The sequence below is a fragment of the Epinephelus moara genome, chromosome 10 (assembly GCF_006386435.1).
Source record: "Epinephelus moara isolate mb chromosome 10, YSFRI_EMoa_1.0, whole genome shotgun sequence".
Classification (NCBI taxonomy): domain Eukaryota; kingdom Metazoa; phylum Chordata; class Actinopteri; order Perciformes; family Serranidae; genus Epinephelus; species Epinephelus moara.
The window spans coordinates 37,427,476-37,451,854 of record NC_065515.1 but is presented as its reverse complement, the minus strand read 5'-3'; the positions used below and the strand labels follow the sequence as shown (position 1 = coordinate 37,451,854).

Genomic DNA, 24,379 nt, shown 5'->3' with positions numbered 1-24,379 from the left:
GCCAAGCGCAAGCGGGGAGGAGGGAGAGGGGGGTGGGGGGGGGGCGGGGACTGAGCTAGGGGGTGCGAGTGCACATGCACCGAGGCCTCTACTGTAGCCTGGAGTTTGTTTAACAGTGACAGGGAGTCGATAATGGCGGACAATTTAGTCTCAAAGAAATCAAAGAATGCGCCAATATGGTAACACTTTGGCTTTGAGCCAGACGAAGGAGGCAACCTTTGTTTGCACTGACTGAGTAAGCTGCAAAATTTATTTGTAAGGAATAAAAGAAACAACTTGTCACTGTCACTCGGTTGTCCTAGGGTCATTTTTTATTTTAAATGAGCCAATTGCGCCCCCAAGTGGCGAAAATCCGGTATTACCGACGTGATGCAGTTTTTACAAAAACCGGGCCGTTTTTTTTTTTTTCTCATACCGACCCAACCCTATCTATCTCCTCCCACAATTTTTGCTCAATTGACACCAAACTTGCTACAGAGCATCTTCAGACTGTCCTACAAAAGCTATGTTTCTCAGATTTTTGATTTATCAAAAATTGAGCCTACAGTGCATCAAAATGTTTGACTGTAAACGGTACTGTAAACATATACATGCAAATTCTTGCTAAATAAATCTTCAATGTTCATGAAAAAAATGACAAAATTCTAGAGTCATGGTAGATGATGTGTGGCAAATTTCAGAATTTTATCTCAAAAACTGAATTTTTGACAGCATTTTGAATTTTGCTCTAATGTGAACAATTGGAGTCAATGTAAAAATGGCAATTTTAAACATCAGTTTTTCACTTATGGAGCAAATCAATCATTGTTACAAACAAATTACCAACATCTCCATGCTGTCTAGATGCAATATGTGTATTTTCAGATTTTTGTCTTAATAACTGAATTTTTTACAGTGGTTTCAAATCTGCCTTTCCATGCACGGATGGCTGCTTTCCTACACAACAGTGAATGGCTTACTCAATTTGTGAAGCCACTGTTGAGTTGCTACTTGCCAATTAGCTCAGAGCGGTAGATGACCGTCTTAGGTTCCAGAGGTTGCGGATTCGAGCCTCAACTGGTGCAGAATCCACATTGTAATGTAATTATCTTCTTGTGCTCCAGCTTATTGCTTAAAATTGCCTGAGCGTGACTGATCACTGTGCAGCATCTTCAAGTCTTTTTTCTGCTAGAAAATGCTTGAAAATAAACCAAACTTTGCACACAGATCCAGTGTCAATACTTCAGTGTGAAACCATCTGAGGCTTCTCACTTTGCACATAGCTCAACTAGTTAAACATCATTTTTTCACTTATGAAGTAAATCAATCATTGTTAAAAAATAAATTACCAACATCTCCATGCTGTCTAGATGCAATATGTGTATTTTCAGATTTTTGTTTCAATAACTGAATTTTTTTCAGTGGTTTGAAATCTGCTTTTCCATGCATGGAAGGCTGCTAAACCTGCACGTTTGGCTTAGTCAATTTGTGAAGCTACACATGAATTGTCACTGACTAATTAGCTCAGTGAGATAGAAATTGATTCTTAGTCTCAGAGGTTGTGAGTTCAAGCCTCAGCTGATGCAAAAGGCAGATTGTGTTGCTAAATTCCTAAATGTCTTCCAATTCTTCTGCTTGTTGCTCAGAATTGCCTAAAAATGCCCGGACCCGACCCATCGCTGCGCAGCAGCTATAATTTCCTTATTTCTTCCAATACATGGCCAACAATTGGAGTAGAACATTTCTGTTTTCAAAATGCTTTCAAACCTGACCTATAGTTATACTCCAATTCACTTCCAAACCCATCTCATTCTGGGAAGAAGCTTATACTGTACTGAAAGCTTCACAAAGGTGTGTAAAAATAAAAAGAACCTTTTCACTTATGTAATATCAAGCTCTTAATTCGAGCCTCACCTCCTCACCATTTAATTATTTTGTCCTTTCTTGCTTTTTATTGCTTTATTTAGCCAATTTCTCTTTTCAGAGCAATTTCTGCGAGCGTCTCATTTACATTCCACCTTGGCACCTATTCAATATCCAGATCAGTAAAGCAATCAGGGGAATTCTCAGTCTCATCTCCCACACAACACGCTGTTTCCCCTGCACTCCATGCAAATGCCCCTTTTTGTTCTTCCAATCCACAGGTTGGTGGCCAAAATTGGATTTCCCTTACAACACTTGCTGGTGAATTCAAATGGATTTGGAGGAGAGGAGGGCAGAGGGGCGGGGTATTCTTTGTCTAAACAAAATTACGGGAGTGCGAGAAAGAGGGAACGAGAATGAAAAGTCCAGCACTCAGCAGTGGGATTCTTGAATAGTTTGGAGGTGTGATGCTGATAGGAAAGTAGGGGGAAATTCTGCCGCCTCCATCAAACAATGTGGGGTCACTAATTGGCAGAAAGAGAAAGAGACAAAGAAGCAGTGAAACCTAGATTCAGTATGGTGCCTTTCGTGTCTACAAAGCTTAGAGTGCTTTGAGCTCGATGTGGAGACTGACAACAGAAAATCGTAAAGAGTTGTACAGGCCAACAGGAGAAAAAGCCAGCTGTCTTTCTTCTTGTCAGCCTTGCTTCTTCTCCACAGACAGGTAATATTAGATATGGAATAGAGAATATTGCATTAGCGATAGCAATCCTCAGTGATCCCCTCCATTGGAGCAGAAGAAAGTTCTAGATAAGGCTTCCTCAGCGGATTCACACAGTATAGGAAAATGAAAGTTAAAGCAAGTATGGATGAAGAGAAGATGCTCAGCTCTGCATATCACTTGTCTCAATCTTGAAAGCAGATTTTGATTTAATGCAGTCATGCTTTCTGCAGAATATTCCCCAATAACGCAATCTTGTTATCATTTCCCTTACAAGCAAACATCAAACATTCCATAGAGGCATTTTCATTAGCAAAGGGCATCGTAAATTTTCCCCATCAGTGTTTCTCCTGATAAAAAAAGGCCATGATTAAGGGAGTTATGTCAAAGCGCCTTTGTGCAAATTAAAAATTCCTTTAATGCTGCAATATTATTATTCAACTGCTCCACAGAGAGTGGAGTAATCTAATTTTCACTTATTCCAAAGGGTTTCAGGGTTTAAAACGTGCCTCCTTGTCTCACAGGGATTCATACAAATCCCCTCACATCTGGTGACGCCAACAAACAACAGAGACACTGATGCGTTAGGTTAGGGGTGTTACAGGAAGTCAGCTGGCAGTAAAGCAGTTGGCTTGTGGATGCAAGTTTGCAGGTTTGAATCCAACCATCCTGTTTGTCCAATCAAATGGTTGGTTACCTTGCAAACAACACCTTTATTTGCATGGAATTAAATCAACTTTTGTAGCATCTCTTTCTCCACACCACAAGCTTGGTTTGAATTGTGAGGTATCAGATTACCATTTGTGCAAAACACACACAGCATCAAACACAGAGTGAAAAGAAGGCATACAGTAAAAGGCTTTAAAAGTGACATGGCATGGTTTTTTGTGCACATGTCCAGGGGAGGGACTTTTAAAAGATAAATGTTTAAGGAAAAAAATATAAGTGGCCCCTCCTTCCAGTGTTCTGTCCCTGTAGACTCTGACCAGTTGCAAATGCTGCCACAGTCTTACAATGGCAGTTGTGGACGCTTTGAAGTGGGGCCGAAATGGACTCATGCGGGTTCAGCAGACCACGGAAAAAGCAGCAGAGAGACGCTGAGGCCGAGGCTGACTGGCAGCTTGCTTTGCTCCTTATATTTGTTTCAACTTCAGGGAGTAAAAGCGGGGTGAAATGAAAAGACCAAGGCACCTCAGGAAAGAGGGGCAGGAGAAAGAACACTGCCAGCAAATAAGTGTGAACCCTGCCCAGGCTGCCTCAATTCAGCAAAACATGACTAACTGAAGCTGCAGCTGATGCATGTTCAGTTGTTTTAAAAGACAGAGATGGTGTTTCGAGCATCATAGAGCAAGCACTGTACATTTGAAAGGTGAGTGCATGAAAGTGTTGCCCTCGCAGAGCACAGTGGCTGTGGTTACACTGAATCAGAGGCATGTTGGTTTTAAGTGGATTCCAGCAGTGACCCGTGTTTTAGGCAGGAAAAAATATCAATACATCCACCAAAATGTTTTGATTCACTCAGGCAGAATAATCCTTTTCTTCAAGACTCATTCATATTCTCAGTATGTTCAAATGATTTACTTTCCACCAAAACATGGGTAAATACAAAGCTTTTATCTGCAGCTGCCAACCTGCAGCTTGTCAGCAAAGATGTGCATTGGTCTCTGTGCAATCAATTAGCGTCACCCTCTCCACTTGAACATAAAGACAGTTTGGGCTACCACCATGGCAAATACCCACAGCATGATACTCAAAACCCAGTGTGTTGTCCAAATGCCTATGTTGTCCTTACGATATTGCAGTTGTACGCCTCCTCCAACCAGTCAAATCAGATTTTACATCCATGTCTATCAAGACTCATATGTAGTAGACAATGCTTCAAACATGGATGTTTCAGCAAAAAAGCTACAAATTCTACAATGTGAATGCTACACACACATCTTCAACCCAGCAGCACAGAAGATCTATACAGTCAGCACAGTTTATAGGTTTACACCCAAGATTAAATGTTTCCCCTTCCTTTCCTGAGTTATGTTGTTGAGTAATGGCCATAGAAATGTGTTTGCCGAACATTATGATGTCACAGTAAAGATGACCTTTGACCTCTTGGATATAAAATCCCATCACTTTATCATTATGTCCTATTAAACTTATCGTGAAATGTTGTCATCATTAGCGTATACATTTTAGAGTTATGACTAAAAAAACGTGAGGTCACAGTGACCTTGACCTTTGACCACAAAAATCTAAACAGTTCATTGTTGAGTCCACATTAACGTTTGTGCCAAATTTGATGAAATTCCCTCAAAGCATTCTTAATATGTCGCGCTCGCGAGACAGGACAGACAGACAAACGGATGAAGGCAAGGATGGAAATACACTCCTAATCGGACAAACATAATGACCCTGGCCGTGGCTGTTGCTGGGGCATTGTTGAGTCCACATAAACGTTTATGCCAAATTTGCTGAAATTCCCTCAAAGCTTTCTAGACATGTCATGTTTTCAAGAACGGGACAGACAGACAAACGGATGAACACAAGGACGGAAATACATCCCTAATCAGATAAACATAATGACCCCAGCCACGGCTGTCACCGGAGCATTGGCATAAAAAACTTTTGTTAACAGCTATCACTTTGTAGACACATGAAACTGAGAAAATCAGCAATTCTTTACTTGAGCAGTTGAATCCTACATGCGGAATATACTTTACATACATCCTGCCAATTGACTTATTAATTAATAGACTTATTATTTCAGGACATAAGCGTGGTCATGTATGTACTTTAAGTTTTACACAGTCATCTGTTGTAGCAGAGGCATTCTGGTGCTCAAAGGTCTTTCTCATGCAAAAATATATAAAAAAGTTAATCTCTTCATTTTGAATGTTTGTGTCTGGTCCTCTTAAAAACCATGCTACCTCTCCAATTCCATCCTTTCTGCCTGCCTGATATAAGTGGACAGCTATCAGAAACATACCCTGCAGCACTCCCTCTCTGTCAGCAAACGCTCTGACACACCGCCAAAGTTAGACTGGGCCTTGCTCGCACTCTTGACACTCACGCTTTCATTCATGCATGCACTCACGCCGGTACAACCATGCTCAGACAGCTCTCTTGAACTTACACGGAGTATAAAACAGGGCCGGCTGGCAGTGATACGCACTGATACAGGCTTTGCTTTGCCAGGCGAAGTTACTGTAATTGGAGTGCCTTTCAAAGCCTCAGCTTCTCGAGGAAGAATAGTATCAAAGCTGACAGCATTTGCTGGATTTCTCTTTGCCGAGCTCACGGGCCGATGCGCCGCTCTCAGCCACGCAACTACCAACCAACTCTGCTTCACACTGAAATTGTTTTTTTTCTTCACCTCCAGCATCACTTGGAGTGAGTCAGAGTGAGTAGCTAGCTTGACTCAGTTTGTCAAAGAAACTGACAATTTTAAGCTAAACAGCTGAAATACCCCAGTGGAACAGGTGCATGCATTTCATATGTACATGTGCCAAAGTATCAGAATACTGACTCAGTCTCATCATTCTTCCCTAGTTGTTTCCTGTTGTGATCTTGCTTTATGTCCTAAAATGCTTTCAGGCTTTAATGGACTTTTAAATGAGAACTATTTTCTCACTTTCAAGTATAAATGAGGTTGTTATATAAGTGCTTTCATGTAAAAAGATGCACACTATCAGGCTTGCCAGCTGAATGTAATGGAATAGAAGCATTAAGTTCTCATTACATGGAAATTTAAAGCAACATCAAACCACACTACACCCAACTCTGGCTTACCTGGTCAATTTATTTTGAAAAGACTGAAAGTACTTGTAATTAACATCCTGACAAACAAACACTAATGACAGCTCTTTATTAATGACCAAACAACACTGTTACTCATTATGTAAACCAATGCTCCTGAAACTTTGGGGTTAAGGAGCAGAAACCTCTGGTGGGTCACCACATGACAGGACTGCTAATATGACTTAATAAGGTCTAAGGACATGACTAACTTTCTGTATGGACTCTGAGCCAAAAAAGCTCAGGAATTCACAAGATGCACAAAACTGGTGTGCATGAGTAACTTCACTTTCTTCTTCTTTTATTCTTTTGTTGCTGATAAGCTTCAGTAGTGATAAGGTAGCTTTCTTTAGTCCTCAAAGGTAAATCTGGTGACTCTTGACTGCTCAATAGCACAATTTATAATAGCAATTATAAATCAGTGACAATAGCACTGTGTCAAAACATGCATGAATTTTAATGAGGCCAGCTCATTAGCACAGCGGGGGTCTTAACCTTTGCTGCATGCAGTGTCCTCACAATTGTTGAGACACAGAACAAAATGATTGTTCCCAAGTTAACTTTAATTCAAAAAGCTTACAGATGAATTATGCAAAAGTGGACTTGTTGCATTGTAATCCATCGTCTCACCAGTGCTTATAGAACACCTGTTTACAGAGAAACAGAGGTAAAAATGATACTTACATGAACTATATTTACTCAACAGCTGTGAGTGTGTCATGTAATATTTAGTTAAGAATAGAAAGCTTTTGAAAGTAGCCACCCAAATCATCTGCAAAACAGCATCTTTTCCAAGTATACATCTTTACAAGATGACATGATTCCATCATTGGAGCCACGTGCAGCAGTGATCCTGTGTGTGCATGACATTACCGTGCGTATTTTCTATGAACTTTCATTACAGCTCAGATCCAAACACTTTGACGAGAGGGTGATATTTTTATGTGTATGTGCCTCAAATCATCGACGCCATCTCATTCTCTGCCTCTCTCCGTTCCATCTTTTCAATTACACACGCATCCTCCTACAGCTCCAGCTGTTACACTAAGGCGACTTAGCATGGTAACTATGGTAACTCACACCACCATACTGGACTTTTGCTGTCATCACCCTCATTATCATCATTGCCGCCATTGTGGCTGTTGAGATTGCCAGACCTCTCCCAATCTTCTGATCCTGGCCTGATTTGCATAATGTGAAGAATGGCGTTGATGCTGAGCGGGGACAAGCTGGCTGGGTTTCACGCCTGACTGAAAAATGATCACCAGATGTGAAGCTTGGTAATTGAAAAAAATGGAAACATGGTCACTGAAAAGGTGAGCGTGCATGTGTCTCTGCATGTGAGTTTGTCTTGTTTGGTCCCAAGAGTTTTTCCATCTCCTCCTGACTACCAGCATTGAAAGATATACTTTTTTTCTTCTACCTCTCTTGTAGGTGTGAGCAACTGCCTGTGTGTGTTTGCCCCAGATGACCTCAAGAAGTTTTCCCTCTCCACTTCCAGCTTCACGCTTCACTGTCTCCCAGGGCACTGTTATTGGCAGCCGGAGCCACAGGGAACAGTTGGGCTTGTAAGGAACAATGTACACCAGGTCTTATGTTTCCAATCTTGAAGCTAAGATTGGAGAGGTTAGGATATATGGTCAAAGGTGCATGTGTTTTCCATTTATCCTTCAGTCAATCGGGTACTCTCATTGTGACTGATATTGCTTTTATCAGAAGAAGCCTTAGCATGATGCTGAAAAATGTCAAGGGGGGAGACACTGAATGTATGCACACTAATTGTGACAATGAAACAGTTCCGACCAAACACAGTCTTCTCAAATCTCCCCTTAGGGCCAACGATTTATCACGCGTGATACTCTGTAGAAGACTGGGATTACATGAGGGAATGCTTGGCATGCTGGTCTATATACAGCACACATACAGCAGACGTGAGTGTGCCTAAATCTGATCCTACACATACTGTAAATAGACCATATTTCAGAGCTTGCGTAACAAAGTAAACTAAAGCTTCTATAGATGCCTGTTTACCTTGGTGACAATCCATACAATTTAATATTTTAGTGTCATTTTATACATAATATAAGTGAGAGTGCTTAACCTTCTTCTATTTGGCTCCCTTCTAATCTGAAGATAGGTGGTTTTGATATGATGATATCTCTGGGATAGGAATATGTACCTTTTTATCTTGTTTATTAGTTGTTGTTGTTTTTTTTTCGTTTTTACTCAGCCCTCTCTCTTGGCATATATCTCTGTGCCACCGGCAATATAAGGTCACCCAACACCCAGCAGGTGTTACTGTGTATTATTGGTGCTGCTGGGTAAGAAAAGAAGGGCTAAAAACACAGCAGCATACACAACACTGCAGCTGCAGAGTTTTCTGCAGGTATCATAAAAACAAAATGACAACCACTTCAGTGCCACCTAAATCTGACTTTACAACAATAAATAAAACCAAAACTGACAGCACTTTACTATAACAAAAAGTAACAAACACTTTTGAAATATAAAAAGGGACAGTATAATTCAGAGTGGAGAAAAAAAGCAAAAGCTTTCAAGCAAGAAAGCCCTCAGAAGACAGCAGATCAGGCCCATTTAATGTTACTTTTTTTGTTTTGTTATAGCAATCATTGGGTAGATCACAGAGTGGATAGCAAAAGTGTAACCGGATTTTGGCATAAAGAGAAAGGTTATTGGTCAATCAAACTTAAAGGTCGGCTCCTGTTAGGAGCAAAACTGAGCACCGCAAAGGCTGTGCAATTACGACTGCATCCTTCCTAATAATCTTAATTACTCTGCCAACTAGTAGGGGTGTCTCTATTCTCCAAATCCATGATTTGATTCAATTATTGATTTAAACATTTTATTTTTATGCCGTGCAAACGGTCATTTACTGAGCTAAGAAAGATGGTGAATGTGAGTGGTGGGGATAACATTACAGGACTAGTAAAAAGCTGACCAGCAATGGCAGAGAGAGAGAGCAGGACAACACAACATATTTTTACATCTAACTTGCTAAAGTAAGAGTTTATTTTGACCCTAACAGGATTGTTGATTATTTGAACAAACACTAATCAGCCAAAACATTAAAACCACTGACAGATGAATTCAATAACACTGATCTTGTTACAACATAATGTTCTGCTATGGAACCTTGGGTTCTTGCATTTATGTAGATGCGACTTGACACACACCATCCACCCAAACATCGCTGCAAACCAAGTATCCCCTCCTGATGGCAATGCCACTTTCTGATGGCAGTAGCTCCCCCAGCAGGACAATTCAACATGACCCACCACAAAAACTGCACAGGAATCATCTGAGCAATGTGATAAAGGGCTCAAGGCGTCGACCTAGCCTCAAAAGTCCCTAGTAGGGATGTCCCAATCCGATATTCGGATCGGTATTGGCCGCTGATATTGCAAAAAAGGTGCATCGGCATCAGATCGGACTGCACGGAAAAATGCCGATCCAAGAACTCCGATCCAGTTTTTCACAGAGTTCGATCCAGGTTTTCCGGCCAGCCCAGCGCTCTGCGATTCAAGCAGTCCATTCCGGTGATCCGCTCCAGCTCTTACTATCAATCCACCAGGCCAGCATGCAGACGGCAGACACACACGGAAGGAAGGGTAGGAAGAGTAGCGGTCAATTTAGTTAACTGACTATTTGTTTTCTGCTCTGGTTTTTTGAGAGTGATATTTTTATTTGGTTTACACTCTTACTGTTTAAGTAAAGAGCACTGATGGCATTGTTTTGGGCACAATTAGTGAAATTGGAGCCATGGATGGACTATTGCTTGTTTAAACAGTTGTACAATATTGTGTGTGGTTTTTTGTCCCCTCTGTTGGTCCCAGGAAAGAGCAGCACCAGGCTGGCACTGACACTACTAAAATAACTGAAAAGGAAAGGCTGCATTGTTTGTTAAATGTCAACAATGTTTTGTGGTGTTAATCTATTTTGTATTTATTAGGGGGCCAAAGCACAAGTGTGTGGAGTCCTGCTGCTATTTTAATTTCAGTGTTAGACATTTTAAAGATTTCTTGTGTTGATTTATTTTCTATTTATTAAGGGGCCAAAGCAGCCAAAGCAAACCAGCTATATTTTTTATTTAATGTTAATGTTTAAGTTTAAAGTTTCTAGTCCCTAGTCCCTAGATCCCAATCCTATCGATCATCTGTTGACAGAATCCACCTCCAATGCCCTAAATCCAGACTCCCAGGACACACCCAGTGGTCCTGTGTCTGTTCCTCAACAGGTCAGAGGTCCCACCGTGGATCAGACTTGGCTCTGACCTGTAAAGGCATTGACACAGGATCTCTGGAGTACTGGCACATCCCACGGATGCTCACATTTGTTGTTCACATAACTCATGGGTAATGCAAAATGTTACCACACCGCTGACTTTTTCCAGTTATGTTGTTTCTCCAATAACTCCAACTCTGGCAGAGGCAATGGTGTCTCAAAGTACAGCTGCAGGCTACCAGTACATTTGCGTTATACTGTGTCATCTTTGAAGTGTTGGTGGGGGTGGAGAGAAAAAAAATACTGGGAGAATTGCTGATCCTCACTTCAATTGATTTTTAATTTAGAATCAAAATCATGACACCCCTTACCAACTAGTGGTGGCGTAATGCCACTGCTTACACACCCTGCACACTACAGTGCATTACAGTGCAACTTTACATTAAAGCCGGGTATGTTCACAAGTTAACCCTCTCTATATCTAGCAGGTCAGACTTATAACCTTGAACCTGTAGCCCCTACATACAAAAGCTGGTGTGGAGATTTCTGGCTCTCAAGATCATGACTGTGCAGCCCACATTTTGGGTCTAAATGGCAAACAATTTATTAATCCTGGGGGAGTAAATATGCACTTTATGTCAAATTTGCTATTAGTTTTCTCAGGATGTGCTGGTCCAAGCAAGTGGACAGATGGTGTAACACAAAGGAGTAGCTACTAACCTGGACATAAAAGGGATAAAAAGCAATGCAGCTTCAAACTATGTGCTGCCAAATATCCAATATCAGTCAAAGTACATTCAGTCCAAGAATGCCAAGTCGATACCTGTGGAAACAGTCCCCTCAAACTGTCTCTGTAACAAGGAACTTCTCAGTAGAGTGTCCGCAGACTTTGAAAAGTACTATCTGCTTGACATCACACACTCACTGAAGACGCAGAGCTCTTTATTCCTTTATCATTTCAGCTGGCTTTGTAATACAGAGGCAGCCATCTTCACAGTGCTTACTTTAGATACTAGATGTCTTGTTTTTAGAATGAAGCTCCTCAAATGTTGTTTCAGAGGCCTTTCCAAAGCAGCACGGATCATTTCTTGGGGCAGGGGGTTGGTTTTCTTTATCCTTCTTTAATGCTGACCACTCATGTCCCTTTCTTTTCTTTTTTCCCCTGGACATTTAACCTAATTTACTCAAAACTAAACCCCTTTCCCATACCATCTCTCTGTAACTTCCCAGGTCTTTTCCCTCATGTATAAAAACCATCCGATACATTTTAAGTATCTATGAGAAAAACTCTGAAGCAACCTGACTTCTAATTAACACCCATGAGAAAAACCCTACTCACTCACCTTACTTTCCCCATTAGTTCACAACAGTTATCTTGATCATTAGCCACCTATTTTATGCAGAGTACCTCCCTATCGTCCCAGAGGTGCTTCTCTGTCAAACTATAGCCCTCGGTTCCTGCAGCATGGGTGATGTATGGAGGCAGTTAATACCCCAACCTGTGAAGAACATTATGGCCATCCCATTCTAAAGAGCACATTATTTCTGATACGACTGCCTGACTTGCCCTGATGAGGCTTGTTCTGATGGATGGACCCAGGCCTACTGAAAGTTTTGGCAATGAGACAGGGGGGCAGGGAACTGCATTAGCTGTGGACAACTTTGTCATTAGGTAACAGTTCAAAGTACAGTTCAAAACAAATGAGCTCTAAGAGGTACGACAGAGAGGGACTCGTTAGTCATAAATGGGTGTAATGGGGGTCCAAGTGGTTTTCAATCTGGCTTTGGGGCATTAATTCCTCTCCTGCATAAGGAAACTGTCTGCCAGGTTGGACTTTGACAGGAAACAAAATCCATCTGATAGTTGCAGAATTACAAAGCTCGAAACCAACACAGTTTACTGAACTGTTTTAACAAACAATGCACCAATATGGTAACATTCAAAAAACTGGTGGTGTCCCAAGCCCAACTGCAGGATCGAGCTCATGGCCCATCCATGCATTTTGTCATGGTTAATATTAGCTGTAAAAAGCCAGATACATCTCTGACAATTGAACTAAAGTCTGCATTGCCCTCTAACTCTGGAACCATCTTCTAGCGGTGTGTTCAGACAAAAACTAAAACAAATTTTCACCTTCCCTCATTTGTGTAAATTGGACCATTTGTGCAGTCCTTGTTGATTCTTCCCTCACAACCAACTGTGCAGGCATTAGGTGTAAGCTAACTAGCAATGTTAGCGACCATGTTTATCAGAGTGAGACTGTGTGTGTGTTTCTGCTCAGTTTAGCCCCTAACTGATCTCAGTGTTCGCAAGGACCTGCTGTCAACTTCCTCTTTTTTCAAGTCTCTGGACATTTATGAAGCTGACTCCAAAGCACTTTTGTTCAAGTTGACACATTCAGTCAATTTGTGTTTAATTGTGTCTTTGCATTTACTGTGCATGCAATTACAGACAAAGTTGCAAAAATTCTGCCAGAATCTATCATTGCCTTCATTTCTATTTTTTTACCGATCATGAGACATATTTGATAGCATTTAATTTTCATTCATTATTTTCATCTTTTATCATTTATATACAGGATAAACTAACAGATTATGCATTTACACTCACTGGCCACTTTATTAAGTACACCTTGATTGTACTGTGTTGGACCCCTTTTGCCTTCAGAATTGCCTTAATTTCTTCATGGCATAGATCCAACAAGGTGCTGGAAACATTCCTCAGAAATTTTGGTCCATATTGACATGACAGCATCACACAGTTGCTGCAGATTTGTCAGCTGCACATCCATGATGTGAATCTCCTGTTCCACCACATCCTAAAGGTGCTCTATAGGATTGAGATCTGGTGACTGTAGAGGCCATTGGAGTACAGTGAACTCACTGTCATGTTCCAGAAACCAGTTGTAGATGATCTGAGCTTCATGACATGGTGCATTATCCTGCTGGAAGTAGCCATCAGAAGATGGGTACACTGTGGTCATAAAGGGATGGACACAGTCAGCAACAATATTCAGGTAGGCTGTGGTGTTTAAACAGTGCTAAAATTGGTACTAGGGGGCCAAAAGTGTGCCAAGAAAATATCCCCCACACAATTACACCACCACCAGCCTGAACCCTTGATACAAGGCAGGATGGATCCATGCTTTCATATTGTTTACACCAAACTCTGACCCTACCATCTGAATGTCACAGCAAGTAGCAAGTCTCATCAGACCAGGAAACATTTTTCCAATCTTCTATTGTCCAGTTTTGGCACCCGGTGTGGTCTTCTGCTGCTGTAGCCCATCTGTTTTAAGGTTCGACGTGTTGTTGGTTCAGAGATGGTCTTCTGCATACCTTGGTTGTAATGAGGGATTATTTGAGTTACTGTTGCCTTTCTATCATCTGAAAACACTCTGGCTATTCTCCTCTGACCTCTGGCATCAACAACGGATTGTCGCCCAGAGAACTGCTGCTCACTGGATACTTTCTCTTTTTCGGACCATCCTCTGTAAACCCTTAAGATGGTTGCGTGTATAATCCCAGTAGATCAGATTCAGTAGTTTCTGAAATTCTCAGATCAGCCCATCCGGCACCAACAACCATGCCACATTCAAAATCACCTTTCTTCCCCATTCTGATGCTCGTATTGAACTTCAGCAGGTTGTCTTGACCGTGTCTACATGACTAAATGCAGAGTTGCTGCCACGTGATTGGCTGATTAGCTATTTGCTTTAACAAGCAGTTGAACAGGTGCACCTAATAAAGCAGCATGGAGTGAAAAGACGGACAGAGACACTGACCATACAGGCTAGTCCTTCATCCTCTATCACATCAGTCCCTCCTTTTTTCACCTTGTTTATCAATGCTGTCAAACATAAAAAAGTCAATTAGGAAAATACTCAGAAAATGCAAGTTCAGTTTGAAATGGGACGCAATTATAGGTTGCATTAACAGACGACAACTTAAGAGTGAAGAGTGAATAAACCACAGCGTGGTACAAAATAAGTAATCAAAAGTTATATTTTCATTGACTTGGCCAAAGTGAGCTGTCGACAGGATGTATAAAGGGTTGTGTGCTCATTCATTAATATGAGCAGATAAAATCCATTTTACAGCAGGCTGTGTGAGAGTGAATAATGTTCAAATATTGACGGCAGCACAAGCTGCCCAGTCAGTGGCTTAGTGGTATGTCAGTTCTGATCAGGGACTCGTACCCATTTAAGACCAGGTCTACTTCATTCCTATTCCTCACCAGTTATAATACTTTAAGGTTATCATGTTTTTATGCAGAGAAAGTTGCACTGACGAAAGTTAAAACCGCAAACACAGGAACTGTGTGTTCCTTCTATTTAAATACACCACCTTGCCCAACAACAGGGCAACATCCACACAGTACATCTACACTTCAAACGCAGAGCTTGTTTTTCAAGTTGGTCGAGGGCTCGATAACATTTCAACACAAATTCCACCCCAAGACCAAACAGATAAAAACTTTATATCCAAACAGATATTCACTTTCATTTACTCCGCAATGGTTTCAGCTTGGATTGTCTCTTTGCCTCAAAACACAACTTCGTACATTTCAGATGAGACCTGGGAGCTGTTCATGTAATCACAGTGTTCTACCGCTGGCCATTGAGCAGTTCGGGCAGTCAAGGAAAACTACTGACTTATTGTGAAAAAGGAGTGTTGCTCCTCCTCTCACCCTCCCCACAGGGAAGGATTTGGACCAGGAACCTGTCAGTATCAAACCACTTCTCTAACCTGTATACTAAATATAACTGTTCACATTGATTAGAGGCTTGGCTCACTTTTTATTCTCCTTCTACAGTTGGCCTGAGCCTGTGGGCACATTTAACATTTTATTCTTACAAAATTTGCAATGCAAATAGGTCCACGTCTTCAATCTATTACCCGTGATGTGATAAACACAAGAGACAAAATGGATTTGAAAAAAAAAAAAAAAATTTCAAAACCTCTTAATTCTTTCAGCATCAGCGGTGATATCTAGGCTACTTTAATTAGCAGGATCAGAAGCTGTATCAAGTACTCGGGGAAGGAGGGGGGTAAATGATGTGTGAGATGATTTTCTCATTTCTCCTACCTCAACTATACGTGTAGTATCTTCACTTAATAGACAAAGAAGAGTTGAATGGAGAAAGTGAAACAAATATAAAAGAGAGTCAAGGAAAAGGAGAAGATTAGGGATTGTTTTCATGAAGTGGAATGGGAGTTTAGAGTTAGATTGGAGTGAGGTGGAGGGATATAGCTGCCAAGTAATTATTATATCTTACAAAGCACTTACAAGCCACTTAACTGAGTTGGCCTTTTTCAATCTGTCTCTGAAATGAAAAAGCTTTTGTCCAGGGGTAGATGTTATACTCTTGTCCTTGAGGTTTAGACAAGCAGCTTGTGTCACTGTCATCACAACAAGGCAGACTAGACAGATCCATCCTCATAAAGTGTTCCAGTGTTCAAGTGGGTGCTAGCATCCTGCTGCTGATCAGCTCTGCATGACACTTGCCTGGGGAACAGGCAACCCAGAACAACCCAGACAGGACAATTTAGTTTCATTTCTCCAATTGGATGTCAGTTAGCCTCATGTTGCGATAACGCAGGGCCGAAATGAACGAGGACAGGCTCTGCCAGATCTAAGAAATCGAATCAGAAACATCACTAGATTAGAGTGTGGTACGTAAAATAAAACATAAATCTCTCAGGTACTTTGCATGAGCATACTTATACACTACAAAATCTATCTGTCATTCCTCAGACAGATTTTACCCTGTGTCCAGAATGATACGTTTGTTCTGCAGATTTGCAAAGAAACCCCGCCCTGTAGTAGCATGGAAGATGTTTTCCTGCCTAGTGAGGTAACAAAAAAAAAAACAAGTCCTCAGCTGGCAGCATTTAATTGTGTCTCTGACTATGACAGCAGGACTTGCTCGACCAGTGACAAAAGAAGAAAAGATCACACAAACTTCCCTTCCTGGCTAGAAGAGTTAATCAATATCACTTCCCTTGTTAGTCTGCAGAGAAGAACACAACACAGACAAATTATTTTTCACAAAATATTGGAAACATAGCAACACAGCCATGTGACCTCTGGGTAACTGCTCGATTTTAACATTTCATCGTCGAGGCTGCTGGCTCCTACTATTACAGCTGTAGTCAAACATCTTTCCAGCCTTACAGCCCACTCAGGCAGTTATAGTATGTATAACGAGTTGCATATTTAATGCAGTTAGTGATATTCTTCATGGTTTTAATTACATCAGGGCTTCATTCTCGCAGGTCATTGGTATGTGAGGTGTGGGGGTGTGGCTTAAGACTGTGTCTGGTGTGGCAGGGCTCATTTCTAAAGGCGAATGAAAAGAACTAAATGAACTGATTCAAAATGGCTCTCTGCTGTTCACTGAACTGAGGTGGAGATTTCAAAGTTTTCAGAAATAGCTGCTGAGGAAAGTATCCAGGTGAAGGAAACATCCGAAGAAACTAGATTTATTGGAAACGTGGTTTAAATTTTGAGAAAAATCTACGCACTAATTATGTTTTGATGTACTGAATCAAAGATGACTCACCTACTCCTGCAGAAATGTTGAGCCAAATCAAACTTGAGCGAGTATCAGAGCTGCTCATTTGAAAGCCCTCTGACAGTTCAGGAGCATTCGGAGTGCAATTATCCCTGCGCTCTTTGGATTACCTTTTTCTGTCTGATATTCACTTCATAATCCATTGATTTCAAAGTTTTTTAATTATTTTGATCATTCTGATGGAAACACTTTGAAGTCTGTTATCATGAGGTGTGTGTGCAGTCGCTGCATAAATATCAAACTCATCAGGCTACTTCATACATGCAGCATGCATGCATGACATGGTCATTAACTGGACAGCACTACTCAACACCTTAGTTTTAAGCATCAGACACGCCAAACTGACATCAAAGAACTTGGCCAAACAGGGACGAAGGCAGACTGTTGCTCTGCCCATCTTCCTGTGTCTTGGCCAAAAAGATGCACTTGAACACACCGCAGAGACTGCAGCCGACGGCCATCTAGCACATACGTTCTCAAATGCCTGAGAGGAAATAACTTTGCATACCAGCAGGGGCTGAGGTCTGTTTTTGTCATTCAAAAAGGAAAACCAGAAGTAGGGCTGTGCCCGACTCAGAATTATGTCAGGAATATTAGATTTTTGTTGTTCAATAAGAATATTCAGAGATTCCTTCTTTTTTGTCAATATAAAGATTTTAAGTTTGAATGGAGTTCAGCGGGATGCTCCAAGTGTCAGCGGCATTCACATAATATAGTAAACAAGCCATCTGCGCTAACGACAATGGGAATTGTGCAACTTTTTTTGCCGACACTAGATATCACACAAAAGCTAGAGACTGTCATATTAAGTTGCTGTGAGCTCCCTGGGCCTTGCAGTGAAAAGTTTGTCCTCCTCTGTGCAGCTGCATCATGTCCGCAGCTGCTTGTACCAAAGAGTAGCGTGGAAGTCAAGAGATAACATCAAAATCTGGAGACTTTTTGGTCCCCCAGAACACTAACTAGCAACAAAAAAAAAGCAATCTCTGTCAACTGAGGGGTCCCCATCTGATGCTTCAAATCTCCTACTTTCAAGGGGCAGCCCTAACCGGAAGACCGTCAGGACGGATTGAAGACGCCAGGAAGCACATTAACAACACAACCTGATGTTGAAGGAACAAAGGATATTTACTGTGTGCTTGCAAACAGTGACACAAAAAATTACAAACCATAACTACTAAAGAGCTCAATAGCCAAAAAAAATAAAAATCAACAAAAATAACAAGTTTGTTTCAATCTCATGCCCTCTTGACTTTAATCATTTGTAGGCTTTCCTCACCTCTGTTTCTCTTGGTACGCACTAGGGCTGTAGCCTGGAAATCCAGACTCAAATCTGGAAAGATTTTGAGTCTGGCCCTCACCGATACACCCTTCCTACCCAAGGGGCGGCACTAACTGAAGCATTTCAAATGCTGCCGCACACAATTGGATAGCACAATGGCCAATCAAAGCAAAAAACAAGGTGACGTATTCATTGCACTAAGCCCCATTTGTTTGCCAAACAGTGGGGCTAACTGATATATTATGCTTTTGCCGTATCTCGTCGGCAAAACAGCAGAAATGTCCTTCCTGGAAACGAAGGCTTCTAGAGCAGTCTTCTGTTCCTCTCTCAAGGAAAAAGATAAGTGTAGTTGGCTTAGCGTTTCTTCCAAAGCTAAATTGAATGGACGTGGTCCTTCGGCAGCTGCCATCTTGGCTGTTTACTTTTCGACTCCTACGGCGCAGCGATGTCCACATCATGTTATGCCCTCCCAGAGCCCACCTCTGTCAGACAGACTGATCTGATTGGTCCGATAGGCGATTCAGCGGGCTCTGCTCGTCGGGGCCAGAATCCTGTGCAGTGCAAATTAGAATTTGCTAGGGGCGGGCATCTGGATTTCCAGGTTACTAGGGCTGGGTATCGCCACTGATTTCCTGAAACGATTCGATTTCGATTCAATGGGTCCCGATTCCATTCGATTTCCGATTTGATTCAATCCGTAATCGATTTGCCTGGAGATTTTTCAGTTACAATACCATTTTTTTCTAGTATGTGAAAGAGATTCTCAGAGAACTAATAGTGTAACATTTACAAGGAATTATTTTTTAAAAAAGAATAAATTCACAACATGAATAAAAATAAATATTTTGTGACTACATGTTGTTTCCAGAGCAGTAAGATCAATATCAATATCGGGTCACTCCAGTAAAGATCGATTTGAGTCAGATGAATCGATTATTTTAACCCAGCCCTAGTGTGCACTGAGCTGAGCTGCCAATCAGAGTGATTGCATTCACCGATGGGCTCTGCAGTCTCCGACGCCAAGTCAACCTGCTCGATCTGCTGAAAAAAGAGTGACCAGTTCCAACGGTGTGGGGCACACCGCAAAAACTAGGGTGACATACACTTAGTAACGACCTGACACCGACCAATGACTGACTGTCGGCTTGGTGTGTCAGGGCCCTTACAACATTAGAATAATAACACGGTATACTGAAAAAATATGATTCATATTTAGTTTTGAGGGATGTCTTAAATAATGTGGAAAAAAACTTGTCAATATGGAGCTCCTGCTTAGCATTTTAAGTGTGAGAATCATCTGGCCCATCAGCCAGAAGCGTAATTACAGGGTTGTTCAAATCAGTACACCAGACCATAACATTAGCTCCATTCAGACCAATCAACAGCAATATTACCAGCATTGTTATCTGCAATAGCCCTCACCAAAGGCGGTGATTATAAACATGATGGTGGCTGTATATTTTTCAGCTCTCAGATTACTCAGCAGCCAGATAACTCCCTATTTTCATCAAGACTTTATTCAAATTCTGACCACAGATGGCATTTGTATTCCTACTTGAGTTTTTGTTCAAGTAGTAAAATAAAGAGAGAAAAAAAAACATCTGAATCAAAAGAAGGCTCTATGTCAAACAAAATATTGGATGAACCCACAACACCACCCTCATAATTAATGCAGTGAGCACCTTGAACTCGCAGCTCTGAATGCATTGCTGGCTCCTCTTGTATCACACTAGACTTCATCAATCATTTCAGAGCAACTTGTGATGAAAATCTTGAATTTATTTTATGTTGTTTATCAGCAAAGCGAAGGCTGGAGAAGCACTATTTAAAAAGCTGGTAAACAAAAAATAAAGAAAATTAACACTCTCTCATTCGCCAGCCGTCATTTGACCAGCTGCACTGCATGACCCTGCATGAAAACTCTGGTTGATCCCAATTTATATTTCCAGTCTCTGGTTGTCATTAATGAGCGAAAGGATTGAGGTGAGCTGTGGTGAATAATTATGCGTATGAACCGAGCTATCGCGGCTCACAGCATCGGGCAATTTATCATCTTCAAGGGGGTGGTGGAGGGGAGTCAGTGGACCGCATCCCATCCCCCCTTATTAGCACACAATCAATGTTTAATAGCATGGCTAAAGAAGTATAGCAAGAAAAGGCCTTCACCATGAGTACAGTCCTCCTATGTCACTATGCATTAGCTAATACTATAATTCACTACTCTTCAGTTACAGCGAGTCAGGGATGACCCATTAGCCATCCATGCATGAACAAACAGATAGGATGCCTGTGCTGAAGGACTTTTGCATCCAACTAAAAACTGCTACTGTGGTTTAGAGGGTGTGTCAGAATCACACCATTGTTTCTAGAGACTGACTCAGACCCTTTTCCTGTCAAGCAGGAGGGGGATTATGTTGCCGACTGGGAGTGGAAAACCACTTTATTATGTAGAAAGCCGCACACTCAAATTGTGCTCGGAATTTTAGCCACAGAATTTTTTTTATCAACCTGAGCTTTTGCCAAATAATCGAACCTGTCCCTTGAGAGTGCCGGGACATCAGCCAGGAATATCAGTTCCCCCACGTCAATGTTTTTTCAAGGAAGATTCAGCAAAAAATAAACGCCATTGTTAGGTTTCAAACTGGAACAGGATATGCAGCATGTTTTAAACAGCAGCCTCTTTCTTCATAGAAAATTCCGCCACAGGTCCCGGCGCACTTCAAAGCTCTCTGATAGTGGGGCTTATGAATATTTTAGTAACAGGTTACAATGTTAAGCTCTGAGGATGTGCTATCAAACTTCAAAACTGTACAACACCTAGGAGCTCCTAATGAATATACTGCAGTTAAATTAACGGTGACAGCATGGTGCAAGTCAGGCAATTAAATGTGACTAATATATCTATAAACACCAACTGTGAGATTTCATGGCTTTTCATTTTGTGTGACTCAAGTAACATTATCCCTTTATTTGGTATTATGCTTTGTAGCCTTTTTATAAGCTGTACATTTCTTAACTTCTTTCTTTCTTCTAGTAAAACAAATTATTATAAGGGATGACAACAAATATTTCAACTATGCTGTGTTATTAATAATGACAGTGGCTCCCCTTAAATGCACCTAGCAGCCACATTAAACTGTTGTTGAACAGTTCAATTGCCAGAACAAACGCTGGCACTGCACTTTTCTGCAAACCATGGATTTGCTAAATTTTTATGTTACTATCTAGCAGATACCTTGAGGCATTATGTTTTAACAATGCTGTGGTTAATGTGTGGTTAGGTGTAGGCATACAAATCACTTGGCTGTCATTAGGAAGAGATCATGATTTTGGCTTTAAATACCTGGTATAGTGTGCAGATTTCCTGCTTAAAAAACAGCAATGTCTCTGTAAAAAACAACTGCATTTCATGCCACTATCCCTGCTGCAATACCAGCAACAGGTTGCTATTAAGGCACCCGCATTTGGTGCCTTAAAAGCTGCTGGAAACACAGTTGCTAAATCACAACTGATTTTGTTGTTTGTTGGTCTCAAACACTGGTCTGCAATCGTCTATTGCATGGCAAGTATCTTGCCTAAGTGACACCTGGCATCCAGGTCAGGTCAGTCAGTGTGAGTAAAGCCTGTAAACCAGGAACTCTGTGCTAACCTGATCATTTCAGCACAACGATTACAACAACAAGCACCAGGTAGATGTCAATAATGAAGCCAAAAATGCTGATCACTGATACAGGATGAAGGGAAAACAGTACTGCAACATCACGAGTATCACACGGTAACGTTACAACAAATGCAATAATTGGATAGGACTACACAAGGAAACATAACTGTGACATGAACATTTGGAGGATCCATATTGATCAAAGACAGTTGGTAATTCACACGCACCTATTATATGTAAGCCAGACAGATATTCTCCTGCTCGTTACTGTGCACAGATGTAGGCTACTGTATGTACAGGCCTCAAGAGCCCTTCTGATGCCAGCAGACACATAGAAACCTCCTGGCAGTATGCGTTTTGCAGGCGCAAACATTTTTTGCACTTTGCCTGCATGTTTCACTTCCACTGCTACAACTCCATCTTGGTGGAAACACTGAATTATGTCCTATTACATAAAAGTTTCAGTAATTTTTTAAAAGTAATGGGTTGCTTAATTGACAGCATACTATTCCACTGCTCATTTGATCATTGCTGCAAAACCTCACCTCAGTAGATTTGCAACTTACCACAAGTCAGTTTATTTATGATAGTTAGTCCACTAGAACGGTTGCAATTGCAACTATACATAAAAATGGCTGCCGCTCTGGAGATGTTTGTCTCGGTAAACTAAGGTATATCAATTTGTAGGTTTACTGGCTCTCAAAAACAACATTTTGAATAATGGTGTCAAGAATAAGAAATGTCACCACAGAAATGCCTGTGAATATTCTAACAACCTGGTTGTAAGGGAGCCACTTAGCCTGTGCAAGTTTGCCAAAATAAATTCGATCCTTCAGTCTTCTCAGTGCATATGTCTTAACTTACATTAACAGTCAAAACACACTCACACAGACATTTTAACCTATTGTGATGTAGTTTTCATGTCTTTGGACCGTGGAGGAAAACCAAAGTATCTGCACGGCCTTAGCAAAGAACTTGGAAATCAAAAGAGTCAAGATTCAAACAATTTTGCTGTGACTTACAGAGGTATGATTTAGAAATGAATATTCTTACAAAACTGATTTCAAAACATAATTCTGCTCCATGTTTCATGCTGAAGCATATAAACTTTAAATCAGGTATATAATTATCATACGTTGTTTGTCATTCTCAAAGTTATTAATGGATTCCGATACTAAATACTGTGATTAAAACAGGAGACGCTTTGATTCAGAATTTCCAAATTAGTCCATTTTTCATGCCACGTTTTTTTGCTGATGTTGTTGATACAGTACCTGAGGAAAAAGTGCTGTCAGCATAAAACAGAACCCTAGGCCATCATTCGCCTTCCTTTGCATATTGATTATTTTTTTATTATAAATGTATGCAAAGCGATGTAAATATGTCAATAACCCTGCAGTGCCAGCTGTTTGTAGACAGTATCTCATTAGCTGCTAATTTCCGCTTTGGAAATGTGCATTTGTGTATCCAAGCAGAATCACACCAACAGCTTCCACATGTATCTGTTGGATTAAACTGCACTGATTGTTCCGAGATATCCATCAGTCAGCACTTTCCTCATCTCCCAGAGCCTGCAAGTTTACCGACAAACTAAAAGTCAGTTCTCCACACTGCCAGTGACATTTAACCGATAAGTCTGCAGGCTGGCCAATCAGTGCTCCCATACAATTAGTCGGTTTTACATTAAACAGTTGGCTTTCCAAATTAGTTAGGGCCCCGACATCAAGACACTTAATCTACAAAGCAATTAGGAGGTTGCAAATTGAGTAAAGCTCTACAAGGAAGCCATGAAACTCATTAGGCAGTAGTGCAATATCAATTCAACTCTGACCCTTTAATTAAAGAGAAAGAAGACAATAAAACAGGACACTGGTTTTAATTTAACTGTGAATTTCTCTGCAGAGGTAAGTAGAAATAATCCAAAGCATGAAACTTTATGCAAAAAAACAGAGAGGCAAACTCCCTATACTTCCAGTGGACAAAAAGTGTGTATAAGTCAGTTGCGAAAGACTAATCATTTTTTAACCCGTTTGAAATGTACCATGAATCACACATATTTGTCAATTCAAAAGACAATTGTGAGAAATGCAGTTTGTCAAAAAAACTTTGGGGCCAGTGTGTAATATTTGGCATGGTTTATTGTCAATCTGAATCTGAATCTGAATCTGAATATTCTGCCCATTAATATGTTTATACAAGTGTATAATCGCTATAAAATAAAATTCGTTTGGTTTTCGTAGCCTTATAATTATGCTTTTATATATATA

General features: G+C 40.9%; 1 protein-coding gene across 2 annotated transcripts in view; it reads right to left on the bottom strand.

Moving 5' to 3' along the window:
- Positions 1-24,379, bottom strand: part of LOC126396276 (carboxyl-terminal PDZ ligand of neuronal nitric oxide synthase protein-like) — a 262,435-nt gene that overhangs the window by 206,949 nt on the left and 31,107 nt on the right. Inside the window, exon 1 of one of the 2 annotated variants that reach the window (XM_050054221.1) lies at positions 15,159-15,214. The exons of the other annotated variant lie outside the window; for it this stretch is intronic. The gene's annotated coding sequence lies outside the window, so the exon portion shown is untranslated. Of the gene's footprint in view, positions 1-15,158; positions 15,215-24,379 lie in introns of those variants that run through there. 2 annotated transcript variants of the gene reach the window in all.